Source organism: Colobus angolensis, unplaced genomic scaffold, assembly GCF_000951035.1.
Source record: "Colobus angolensis palliatus isolate OR3802 unplaced genomic scaffold, Cang.pa_1.0 Scaffold298, whole genome shotgun sequence".
Lineage (NCBI taxonomy): Eukaryota > Metazoa > Chordata > Mammalia > Primates > Cercopithecidae > Colobus > Colobus angolensis.
The window spans coordinates 249135-262126 of record NW_012116243.1 but is presented as its reverse complement, the minus strand read 5'-3'; positions in this window follow the sequence as shown (position 1 = coordinate 262126).

Below are 12992 nucleotides of genomic sequence, written 5' to 3'. Positions count from 1 at the left end.
TGAGTTCCAATTGTTTCACCTCCGTGTTCTGCATTTTTACCATGGTTTGTTGAAAAACAAAACTGTTGAAATTTGAGAGGGTAGCCATTTCCTTTTTGTGTTTTTCATCTGAAACAAACCTCGTATTACTCAAATATCTTAGTTAGATGGAGTCTACTTTTAGGTTAAGCTCTTGGAATTGCTGCCTAGGGATTACGATTCAAGTTTAATCTATACAATTGTCAAAGGCAAAAAAACAATTCAGTTCAAATCCTTAACGGGAAACTAATTAACCCTGTCTATGACAACTAGCAGAAAAAGGTGCTTACTTTCTACTCAGTGATATTAAATATCTGTGTAGGTATGTGCACATATGTGTATAGGTATATATTCTCCTTGAGATCAAAGTCTTTAACCATTGCCACAAATTGGTACCATTTTCTTATTTTTTTTTCAAAAGCATTCTGTTGACAGTAAAGATGTTCATCTAATAGAGTGATTCTCAAACTATGAGTCAGAATCACCTGGATAGTTGGTTAAAACACAGGGATTTAAAATTAGTAGGTCCTGAGTGGGGCCTGAGAAATTACATTTCTAAGAAATTCCCATGTACTGCTGAAGTTGCTGGTTAGGGGACCCTACTTCTCTAAGCAATGAGGAATTTTAAATTAATTGGTCCTAAGTTTCTAAATCAATACCTCTCATAGTTTTTAGAAGATATTTGAATACTTTAGGCATAATGATAATCATGAGAAGGCCAACACCAGCCATAATTACTACTAAATTTAATATTTGAGTCCAAAACTTTAAGTTAGAGACCCACAAATAGACACATACTTCTATGAAAATTCTATAAATTTGGATACGTTGTTGATTTGGCTCAACAATTTACTTCTGATATAACATAGATTGAAATAAATAAATACTTATCTGCAGTGCTCTAAACCATTATTTCAAAAAGCATACAATAGAAAGCACATGCACAACAGTGAAAGGAAATTTGATACTAATAATTTAATTTGAAATGACATCAAGGCAAGTTTTATTTACTACTGAAAGTCATTATTACTTTTCAAGCTACAAAAAATTGCCTGATAATCCAGTTAACATAAGCATTTTTTTAAATTTGATTAGCGAATGTCAGACAGAGCAAATTCTATGTTAAAAGAGTAAGAAAAATAGAATTTTTCTATATTAGAACACTTTGGAGACTCAAAAGTTAGGGAAATAATGGCAGATTCACAGAATAATAGTAGATTCACAATTATTTTATTTAAGAAATTCAAACTGGCTAAAACCAGTCATTAAAATAACTAAGATAACTGTTTTTAAAACGTGGTTACAATACTACTCTCATACCATTTTCTTAAATATTATTTTGATGTTAAATAACCTGTATTTTGATCATAATATGAGAAGCTAAATCTTAGAGATATTAGGAAAATGAACTGAAAGGACTGAAAACAGTCTTTGGAAAATAGAAGAACATCTTTTTTTTTTCTTTTTTTTTCTGATTTAGACTGTTTCACACATCTCAAAAGTTATGCACAAAAGTATTTGTTATAACTATTAATATTTCTAGTTATTTTAATTGCTTTCAATCATTTATTATCTAATGACTATTATTTTTAATAATTGAGATAAAACTGACATACAATGAACTGTATGTACTTAAAGTGTACAATTTGGTAACGTATGCATATATGTTCATTCCTGTGACACTGGCAAAGCAACCAATATAGTAAACATACTCATCAGCCCTCAAATTTCTTTCTGTCTCTCCATAATCCCTTTCTCTCACCTTTCCTATATTTCTCCCTGTCCCCAGAAAACCAAAGATCTGCTTTCTGAAACTATATATTAGATTGTATTTTCTAGAATTTTATATAAATTGAATTATACAGCACGAACATATTTTGTCTTTCTTTTAAAATTCACCTGAATGATCTGGAATTTCATCTGTGTTGTAACATTCATTCAGAACTTTTTAGTGTGCCTTTCCATTCTTACATTCTCTCCTTTACCAGTGAGCATAGTGAAAAAAAGTAGTGTTTGCCTGCTACAGAGACACTTTTCAGGAGTGGCTACAAAAGTAATAAAACAGGAGCTGAATTATAAGATCTGTTTTCTCTCACCTCACAAGTTGCTGGAAAAAAAAAACAAAGAAACAAAAAACAGTTTTTTCTTCATAGCTCTACCCCCCCCCAGAAACTCAGTTTTCTAATGGGATTTGGAGAAGAACATAATGTGAGTTCTCAAAATACTTTCCCAAAACAAGTTCCAACTGAAAGTCAAACATTCTGAGGAATCTTTCAAAAACAAGACAAAATACATCTACGATAAAATATGCTTATAAAAAAACTATTCAAAACAGGCATAAATCCCTCGTCCATCTCAGCTTTTCCTGACTCTCCTTTTCCAAACCTTCTTGTTTCTTGGTGTCTTAACTAAATCTGGTCTCCAGATCCCATAGACCTTGGCTTCCCCACACTGGGTTTTCTTACACCCTTTTATGAAGAGTTCTGATAAAGAATATTAAAATTGTAGCAGAGTTAAGTTGGAATGTAGGAAAATTTCTGGATGACTTTCAGAGACATACACTCCTGAAGCAAGCCTGCATAAGTTAGTCTATATCTAGATCAATATGTAGCCAGAGTTCTACCTACTGAAAATGAAAATTTAACAACCCATTTTTAAAATTAAAAAAGGTTATTTTTTAGAAGTTAAACGTTTACAAATAATTTTGCCTTTATATAAATATCAAAACATGCAGGTAGCATAAATGTTCAAATAAATATTTGAGATATTTTATGAATATGACTGTTTTTAGGAAACCATTTTATATGGATTACAGGTTAGTCCCAGTGAAAAACACAATCAAATTTACATGTTACGTGATTTGTGGACAATTACATAGCAAATCAAGAAAGGAAGCCAAATTATGACTTTGCAATTTTATATTTAGTTCATTAAGTAACCCCTTCAATCATACTGCAGGTCAAGTGGCTACTGACTATGGGCACTGACTACCTTTATTCTGAAAATAAATACACCTCATCCTTTATTCCGGGTCAGTCTGTCTGTCTATCTATCTATCTATCTATCTATCTATCTATCTATCTATCTATCTATCTATCTCACCATCCATTTGTCATCTATCATAGCTACCTTTTTTTTTTGTTTTAAGATTACTTACCTTTTCATCCCATTAGAAAAGTTTCAAAGTTTGTGAGTTTTGAAATCAATTCCCTTTTGTCCCCACATATAAGACTTTATTTCTGAAAGACTCTGGGACAAATACATCAAAAAGTAAAATAAGATACTATTTTTTTCTGGTTTTCCATCAGAACACTTATTATAACCTGGATCAACAGCCCCTGAAACACACACAATTCCATGGTAGAAGGCACCTTCACGTTTTAATTTATGTGACAATGCCTCTAAGAATTGAACAACACACCACCTGTGTGGGCCTATGTAACAGTCCTGTTCTGAATTCTCTGTGAATCCATTAATAGCTGCAATTTCAGTATTGTTTCTTATGCTATTATCAGCAGCCATTACATACCCTGACATGTTTAATCTAAATGACTCACTACTTCTCATGACTAAAGAATAACAGAACAATATGAAACATCATAAAACATAACATCATCTCTTCCTATTTCATTCTATATTCTCCTTGTAGCAGGTTGGTCCAAACATCCCTTCAATATGATTAGATAAGTGAAGAAATTATATTAGATTCAGTTCCCTGAAAGACCATCTACAGTAAATACAGCTGTGGGTTTCAATTTAAATTAAAATTGATTGCATGCTTATTGGTTCTTCTAAGCTTTGGAACTGGAAAATTAAAAATTCACACGTAGCAATTTTGATTTGCTTCTGAGAGAAGGTTCTTGATTTAGATACCCAGCAGGCTGCCAGTAGGTAAATATAAAAATGAGGAAGATAAAAAAAGTATTCTATTTGAGAGGTTATCATAATTGTATGAATAAAAGTGAAAGCTGAGTCTACCTCTGGGCTTCTTAAACAATTATATCATAATCTACTAGTTACTGTTTTTACTGTTTAATACAGGACAGGCTTAACATACCTGCTACTTTTCCTGAGATAGTCCCAGTTTACAACTGCTGTCCTAGTGTAATTTTCCCAGTGTTCAAATTATCCAGGTTAGATAATAATTTATATTGTTATCATTCATTCATTCGGATGAAGCTGCTTTTAGCAACAACCTCAACAACCTGAGGCTGGGCTATTGCTCCTTTATGCAAAGGTAATTTTTTCCATCAGTGTAGTAAGGTAAAATATCATCAAATTTAAGACATTTAAATGTTTGGATTTCATATTTGGATTTCATAATGACAGATTACAGAATGGTATTTAAGACACTGAAGTTCTGTGATTCTAATAGAACAATTAAATTTTTACACAATTTTAAATTCAAAGGGGAACTGAAATAAAAGAAATGAAATTTGTCTTCAACACCAACACTGTTAAGTCATCTTTCCTGTCATCTCTGTTTAAAACTAAGTTTTGGAAGACATAGATATGTATATAAGATAAAGATGAAATATGGTCTGCAGGAAAAATTAGAAGGAAAATAAGAAATCCACCTCAAAATATTGTGTATATAATTAAAAACAAAAGACTAGGATTAAGAACACTAATATAAAAAAGTGAGTGTCACACTCAATCCATCCACAGAAATCTAGAAGAATCTGGTAGAAAATGTTATAATTCTGGAAAATAATAGTAAAAGCTAATACCTATTGAATACTTATATGCCAGGCACTGTCCTAATCTCACCAAAACATGTACTAGGTACTTTTATTATTTTCACATTACAAATGATGAAACTGAGTAACTAACAGTTCTATTGTTTATCAAAGATAATGATTTTAGAAAACAATGAAGCAAGGACTTAAATTCGCATAGTCTGACTTCTTTACTAATCTGTACTCAAAAGAATAATTATGTCATACCTTCTGCAGGCTAATGAAAACCTAGATGTATGAAAATAAATAATTATGTAACTTTAAAAATATCAATTATATAAAAAGCCCACAAATCATTATTTATATAAACATTTCCATAATTTGGCCTTGATATTAGTATCAGATTTATTGACATACATTTAAGATATTTATGTTTTTTCCTTAAAAATAACAATGTTAACCTACATTGTGACATAAAATATCTCACTTGTTTCTCATGATTCCTCAGAAATTGTAGATAATGATTCATAAGACACAGAAGTGCCAATAAATAACACTTAGCGAGTCCTCACTGTGTTTGCACTATCCCAAACACTTAACATACATTATATCATTCACGTTTACTTAAACCTCATGAAGTAGATACTATAGTTACCCCGAATTTTATAAATAAATCACCTGTGATTCTGAGACCCAGTGAAAATGTGTAGATAACCTTTTCTATTATTGCAACTAATGTGAATGTTAAAACTCTTTTAAACTTTTTATGTATTACCTCATTTAAATATCAAAAGAAACACATTAGTTGGGTAGTATTTTATTTTATAGTTGATCATTTTTAATTTCTTCCAGCAACACAGCATATATAAAATAGGGTGGCCTGAAGAAGTGGAATATACTCTCTTTCAATGTCAGTCCTTTCTTTTTAGTATTGTTTCTACACTTTGCAGTGTAACAATTCCTATCATTCACAAAAATAATTAATATACACTGTGAGTTCAATTGCCTCACTGTAAGTTACTTTATTTAATAACTATAACATTAGTCTTCACCACCATGCCAATATACCTCCCCCACTTTTTTTGTTATTGTCATCTTACTTGTAATATAAATTTAAGAGCCAATTTTATTTTTTTCAACATTTATTTTCCCTTCAGAACTAACCATATTCCAAGCTTTATTTTTCTGCTCAATTTATTAATTTGTATCATTCCTATATTTCTGTGTTAATAAAAACGATAACATCAGTCTTCTTCAATACTCACTCTAAGCCTGATGCTGACAAGAAATAAGGTAGAACAATCAAATTACCAGGGCTGACAGTACAAAAGATGTAAAAAGTCATCATTTAGAGCATCCCAATATATATTCCTCCTAGAGGAACCAAATGTGTCGTCTTCAGCTAAGCTTACTTTAAATTGTTTCATTTAATTCACATAACAATCTTATATACTACTTATTTTAATCTCAATTGAGACACATAATTCTTTGAGAATTAAGTAGCTTGCATAAGGCCACATCATAATGTGTCTAGAGATCTAGGATTCAGACCCAGTTAGGCTGATTGCAGAACTTGTACTCACAAATATCACCATGTTGCCCATCTCTGTCTGACTGGGCTCCCCTTCGCTGCTCTTTTCTGCCTTCTTTTATCAGATTTCACTTTGTTTCTCTCCTCTTTCTCTCATACTCTGGACAAGAGGAGCACAGGATGTCACACCAGATAGGACAAAGAATTGAGAACACATGTCTTATGTCCTCTCTCTCTCTACCAACTAGTTGTACATTTCTTCCTATAAAAAAAAAAAATAAAAAAATAAAACCTCTCTGAAAAGATAACTTCTAAAAGCTGAAAATGAGTTAAATTTAATATCAAAAGGTTCTATTATTGCAGGGTATTGAGTGCCTTTTAGATTTTATTCTATAGATGGAAAAAATGAGACAGAGCACTGAAGGGATTTGCCTCAAAATCACACATCTAGTAAATGGCATAATTGAGCAGAAGACCTTGGTCTTCTGAGTCTTGTATCCACTCCACTGTTTCCCAAAATATGGGCTGTTGAATGAGTTACAACTCTCAAGGTAATTTTAGCTGTTACATGGCAACAATATTAGATAGCAGTAAATCACGTACTGAGAAAGTTATTCCCATTTCAGTTCCTTGCAATCCTTCAATGAGAAACTCACTTTAATGTTAGTATATCTTTTAACCTCACTTAAGCAATCCTCAATCCTTGCTATTCTGTATTGAAAAATATGAAACGAATGGCACACCAAACACCCGTTTCTTTCCACTGCCTTTGAGAAGTAAAATATTACTAGAGTTAAAGAACGTATGAGCCTTTCTCTTATTTGTATCCTTCTCCCTTTCCACTGCATTTATGAATTACAATTTGGGGATTTCAAAGGAATTTAACTTACCATTTATCAATCTATTTTTAAATTGTAAGGAACTATTTTGCATTTAAAAATATACTCAAATGCTATCAAATTATGAATATACTTCTGAAACTCAAATTTTAACACAGTTATATTATCTTTCTGAGATTTATCCATGTTGATGCCTATGGCTTTCATTCATTCATTTTTATTTGCTGTATATTATTCCATGTGTCTCTTCTGTCACTATGCATTTAATTGTCTCCTCCCCCACAACTTGTTTTTTTATACAAGTAAAGTTACTTTGAGTATTCATATTTATGCTGGATTGTTAATAGGTGCACATGTTCCTATAATTTTTTGAAAATGGGAGAGCAATGACGGAGTCTGTATATTTTCTAGATTGTGCTATTTTTTTTTCTAAAGTGGTGATCCTAGTTTTATACTCCAATATAATTAATTGAGTATCGTTAGTCATTGCCATGCTCATATTTACAATTCTGAAGTAATGAGTAATTGTGTCTTTTGATTGTGTTTCCCTAAATATTAGTGAAGTTAAGCATCTTTAATATGTTTCTTATTCATTTTTATTTACTCTTGTGTCAACTGCATTTTCATATGTTTACTTACTTCTCATCCATTTTTTACCTTAAATATTTATGTATTTGTGACTTTTAGATATTCTTTTTATATTCTAGACACAATTTCCTGTTGGTTTTATGTTTCTGCTATATTGTCTCAGGATAGAACTACTATTCTTAATTTATTTTTGTTGTTTAAGGGTTTAAGTTATGAAATCCTTCCCTTTTGAAGATTTAAAATATATTCTGTTATATTTTATTCTAACACAGATACAATCTCCTATTAAACATATACAGCCCTATAGATAATCATATATGCAAATGATAATTTTAATTTTCTCCAAAGGTCATTTATCTATGTACTTATTCATTCATTAAATTATTTATTTGTTCTTTAGTTTACTTACAACCTAACAAAAGTTTAAAGACTAAACATTTAGTCTGGCATTACAATCTTGATTTCAAAGTTTTGTATATAGATTGTACAAATTGTACAAACAAATTACAATTTGCCCTTGGGTGAGATAAATTACTTTTATTGGATGGAAAGGTTCTTTTTCAGCCTTAATTTGATAATTTTTTAAATCATGAAGAATATTAAATGTTATATATTCACACAATTATTGGTGTGATCATTGGCTATTTCTCTTTATTAATGTATGGAATTATGTTTACAGAATTTGTATATTTATTCAACCTTACATTTACGGAATCAACCTAGATGCCCATCAGTTGTGAACTAGATAAAAAGCTGGTATATATATATACCATATGATACTACATAACCATAAGAAAGAACAAAATCATGTCCTTTGCAGCAATATGGATGCAGCTGAAAGCTGTTCTTTTAAGTTAATTAACACAGAAACAGAAACCAAATACCACATATTCTCACTTATAAGTGGGATCTAAATATTGAGTACACATGGACATAAAAATGGGAACAGCAGACACTGGGGACTACTGTCAGGGAGAGGGTGGAGAAAGGCAGGGGTTGAAAAGATACCAATTGGGTACTATACTCACTCCCTAGGTGATGGAATTATTCATACATAAAACTTTAATGACACACAGTTTATCCATGTAACACATGTGCCCCCGAACCTAAAATAAAAATTGAAAAAAAAAGAAAAAGTTGATTTTGACATGATTAAAATTATATATATAATTATGTAAATATACAGATATATAAGAAAATTTACCACCCCACCACATATATATGTAAAGTGCTGTGAATACTCTGAGATTTTATGGTACTTCCAAGCAAGGGGTTAGCAAGTTTAACAGATACTTGCAGAAGACATGAAACCCTTGGGTCAAAGATAAAACACTTTAATATGCATAGCAATAATTGTAATTGGAGTATCAGCATGGAGAATTCTCTCCCAATAATGTATCATCCTCATTTCTACACTGTCTTGCTTTTTGGCAATTTTTTCCACAATTACATCATTCAGTAGATAACACCGATTGATTTGACTGACAAGGCTGGAACTAAATTCATTCAATTTGGCTCACTCAATATTTAATTAAAACTACTTATAAACAAGACTCCAAACAGCATTTGAGGCTAACCTTCAATATTTGGCTCAACTGTGTCCACAGGGTTCTGGAGATAGCCAGGTAAACAATTCCATGAAGTTTAAGAGTCTACCTTAAAAAGCCAAATGGCTTTCCACTTAAGTTTCTGTCAAGCCTTTCTACTCGACCCAAGGCTTTAGTCAAGGCAGAGCGCCATGTAGTAGCAATCTCACGGGCTGTATATTGACTTACAAGGAGGAAATCTGAATCTGTTCTATCATTTATGATCATTCTGGCTAGTGAGTTGCAATCCATCTGAATGCCAGGGATAAAGCAGTATCATTAATCACTTCATGTAAATTCTGGAACCAATGTTGTATTAACTTCTGCAACTGGATTGCCCATTGTTAACATATAGCAATAAGTCAATTATCCTTACAGGAAGCTCCTCTAAGGAAACAAAGGTAGCCATATTTTAGAGGGATCTCCAAGTTATCTGAGGGATACATGTTCTACTGATTGAACTTCCATAAACCCATAAATCAAAGTCCACTTTGAGCCAGAAGTTTTGATTTTGGTGACAAAGTAGAAGGATAATGTTTCCCCAAAAGAGATAACTGAATCACCTTTAGGTAAAGTTGCATACTACTGGAGCCATGTTTTTTTTTTTTAATGTATTATTTCCATTTGACAATTAATGCTTATTAGGTCCTTCCAATCTTATTAGTCACTGTATTCAAGTTTACTCACCTCTAAAAGGCAAAACTTGACTGAGGAGTAACAAGCCTTCCATGGTATAGACATTCACTTTTGACAAAAATGCGGCCCCCACCCCCAGAAACCCCATCACCTCAGTAGCAAACAAATAACTGTTTTTCAAAATGGATATATCTCTATGCCAGGGAGATGACGAATCCAAAACACTAACATGTGCCTCCCTTTGCTGGAGTCTCTGATAAACAAAATAATCAGTGATAAAGACTTTATAGTTCAAAACGTCATTAGATTATTTGCCTTGAATGCAGAGAGCATGCTAGAGCTTGCTAAATGTCTTTTCCAACCCTGACTCTTCATGTGGGCCCATTTCTAAGTATGATAATTTGTGGTCTATGTGGTCTATGATAATTTGTGATATATGGGTACAACTGTAATAAGAAAGTGAGGTATATTTCCAATACTCAAAGAAACCAGAGATAAGAGTCAAAGGTTCAAAGAGATAAGAGTCAAGGTTCAAAGAGATCAAAGATTTTTCTAGACTACTGAAGGAATTGAGCACTGTGAATTTCCCCACATAGTCCAACAAAATCTTTCTTAGCAAGAGGGCCTCTGAAAAAATTTTCATAGGAGAATAACACTGCACTCAGATCTATTGAGTCTGGCAGGTCAGAAGTCCTGCCAGCCAACATGACATCATCTATATAACAAAAGCTTTGGACCTCAGACAGTAAAGTCTCTCACATTAAATTCTGATCTGACTTCTGGCAAAAATAAGGTATTGCAAACTTATATTGGAGAACTTACCACATGAATGCTAATTAGTCTTGGTCATCAGATGCCAGTAGGATATAAAAGAGGTTGTTAGCAATGTCAGCAATGTCTAAGACAGCATACTCAGTGCCATCAGTCTAAGTTATGGATTCAGTGTCAATCACAGTGTCTGAAACAGGGCCATGGGACCAACGATTACATGCATGTGACAGAAATGCACTGTAAGTCTTTAGATCACATGAGCCTTTTTCACTAGCTCACATTGCTGTTACACTGAAATATTTCATCTCTTACTACTCCTGCTGCCTTTAAGCCCTTAATCAAGGCTGTTTTTCATTTCTCCACGTGTGATTTTATCTTGCTTCTGTTGGACTATCAGAGAGGGAACACAAGTTTGTTCAACGTGATTTATTTTGTTTTTGGTTTTGTTGTTCTATTTTGTTTCATTTTAGGATTTTAGCAGCCTGAAGCCATCGTTTCTATTTTGTCTCTAGTGACAGACGGAAAAGAGGGATGAGGAAGGGCTTTATTGGCCGAAACAGAAACAGAAACTAAGAACCCATGACTGTATTCTCTCCCTTGGGCACCCCTATCAAGGAGGTGTTTAGAGAATGATTAATGTGTCCCACCACCTCTTCTCTACATGCACCTCTTCCCGATCAGGTGAGTCCCCTTGGAACTCAAGAGCCCTCACATTACATGTGTGTAAAACAGCAATCACAATTAAGCATACATAGAAGTCACAACAGGCACTGAATCATTGCAAAGGGCCTCACCTATGAGGTAACTTTTGCTTCTTTTCCATGCTTCAAAGATCAGTCCAAATCCATCACCTAACCCTGAGTTCTTCCTGCTCAATAAGAGTGGATACGGGGGTGACATGGGTGCCTTTATTCAACAGAACCATAAATGTGTGGGTCTCTCCCCTCGCCAAAGTTCTTCAGTACACACAGATGAGTATGTATGGGTTTTGGGTTCCCTTTAGAGAAATGGGGATCTCAGCTGCACCTATGGTCCTGTTTTTTTCTTGAAGCAGCTGAAGCCACACTAGATGGAAGAAAGGATCAAGGGGCATCAAAAGAGAAAGCGGCTCAGCACTAATAAGCATGGATTTGCATTTACTTTTAAATTCAGAGAACGTGGCTTGTTGCTAAATCAAGTAAATTTCTGATGTTTTCAGCTCAATCAATGCTTTATTAGATGATTAGATCTTCATGACTAATGCCATCTATTTCATTCATGAAGATCCCTTGACTAAGCCATATTTCTTTCTAGATGGGTTTGCAGAACTTGCTGTCTTTGGCTGACTTGAGCTTGACTGGTTCATTTAGAATTTTTTTTTTTTTTTTGTCTACACTAATCTAGATGACTTCTTCTTTTATTGCGATAATATTTCCAAAGTTTTCACCTGGTTTTAACATAAGAATGGGAGACTTCAAGCATAATGGGAATAATTGCACAAATTTATCTATATTTCTTAGTGACGGTTTCTTATTCTCTGGGAAGTTACCTTCATCAGTAATATAAACCCAATATGGGGCAATAATATCTGTTTTCTTCCAGCTTTTAAAAACCTTAGAGCCACATTTTGAGTTCATAAATAACAGCTGTAAAGTATTTATCATCTGTGTGCTCACATTTTGACGTTTAACTTGTACTAATTTTGTCTATATCTGCATTATCCCTGGTTCTAATACTTTATTTTTATTCAGGGCTATAATTCTGTTATTAAAATTTATCTTCAAACTTTAAATTATGTATTTGTCATTATATACATAAACATATATAGACATAGGTAATTCTTTGTGAATTTCCAAATATATTTGACAATTTTTGTACAGTGCGGAAACTTCAATGATAGTTAGACTGTGGCTGCTTTTTCTTTGTTGTTTGTTTGTTGGTTTGTTTTTATTTCCCATGAACATCTACACATGTGGAAGCACACATACATACTAAAGCCACAAACTTCACAATCAGGCAAGAACATGTAGATAGATTAGAAAAACTTTATTGCCACTTCTGGATAACTTTTTTCTCTGCAAGTTGGTAAATTTAGTTGTTTTGCTTTTGTGAACAGCAACTCACTGTTAGAAATTTTTCCTATTCAATTGCACCAATATAATGCAGACTTATTTCCCTAGTAAACTTCATTGCATCCCCAACTATGAATGCATTTTTGTTTATTAAAAACAGCATCAAAATTCTTTTGTTGAAACATCATCAGAACTAAAATATTTCTTTTTTTTTTTATTTTTTATTTTTTTTATTATACTTTAAGTTCTAGGGTACATGTGCATAACGTGCAGGTTTGTTACATATGTATACT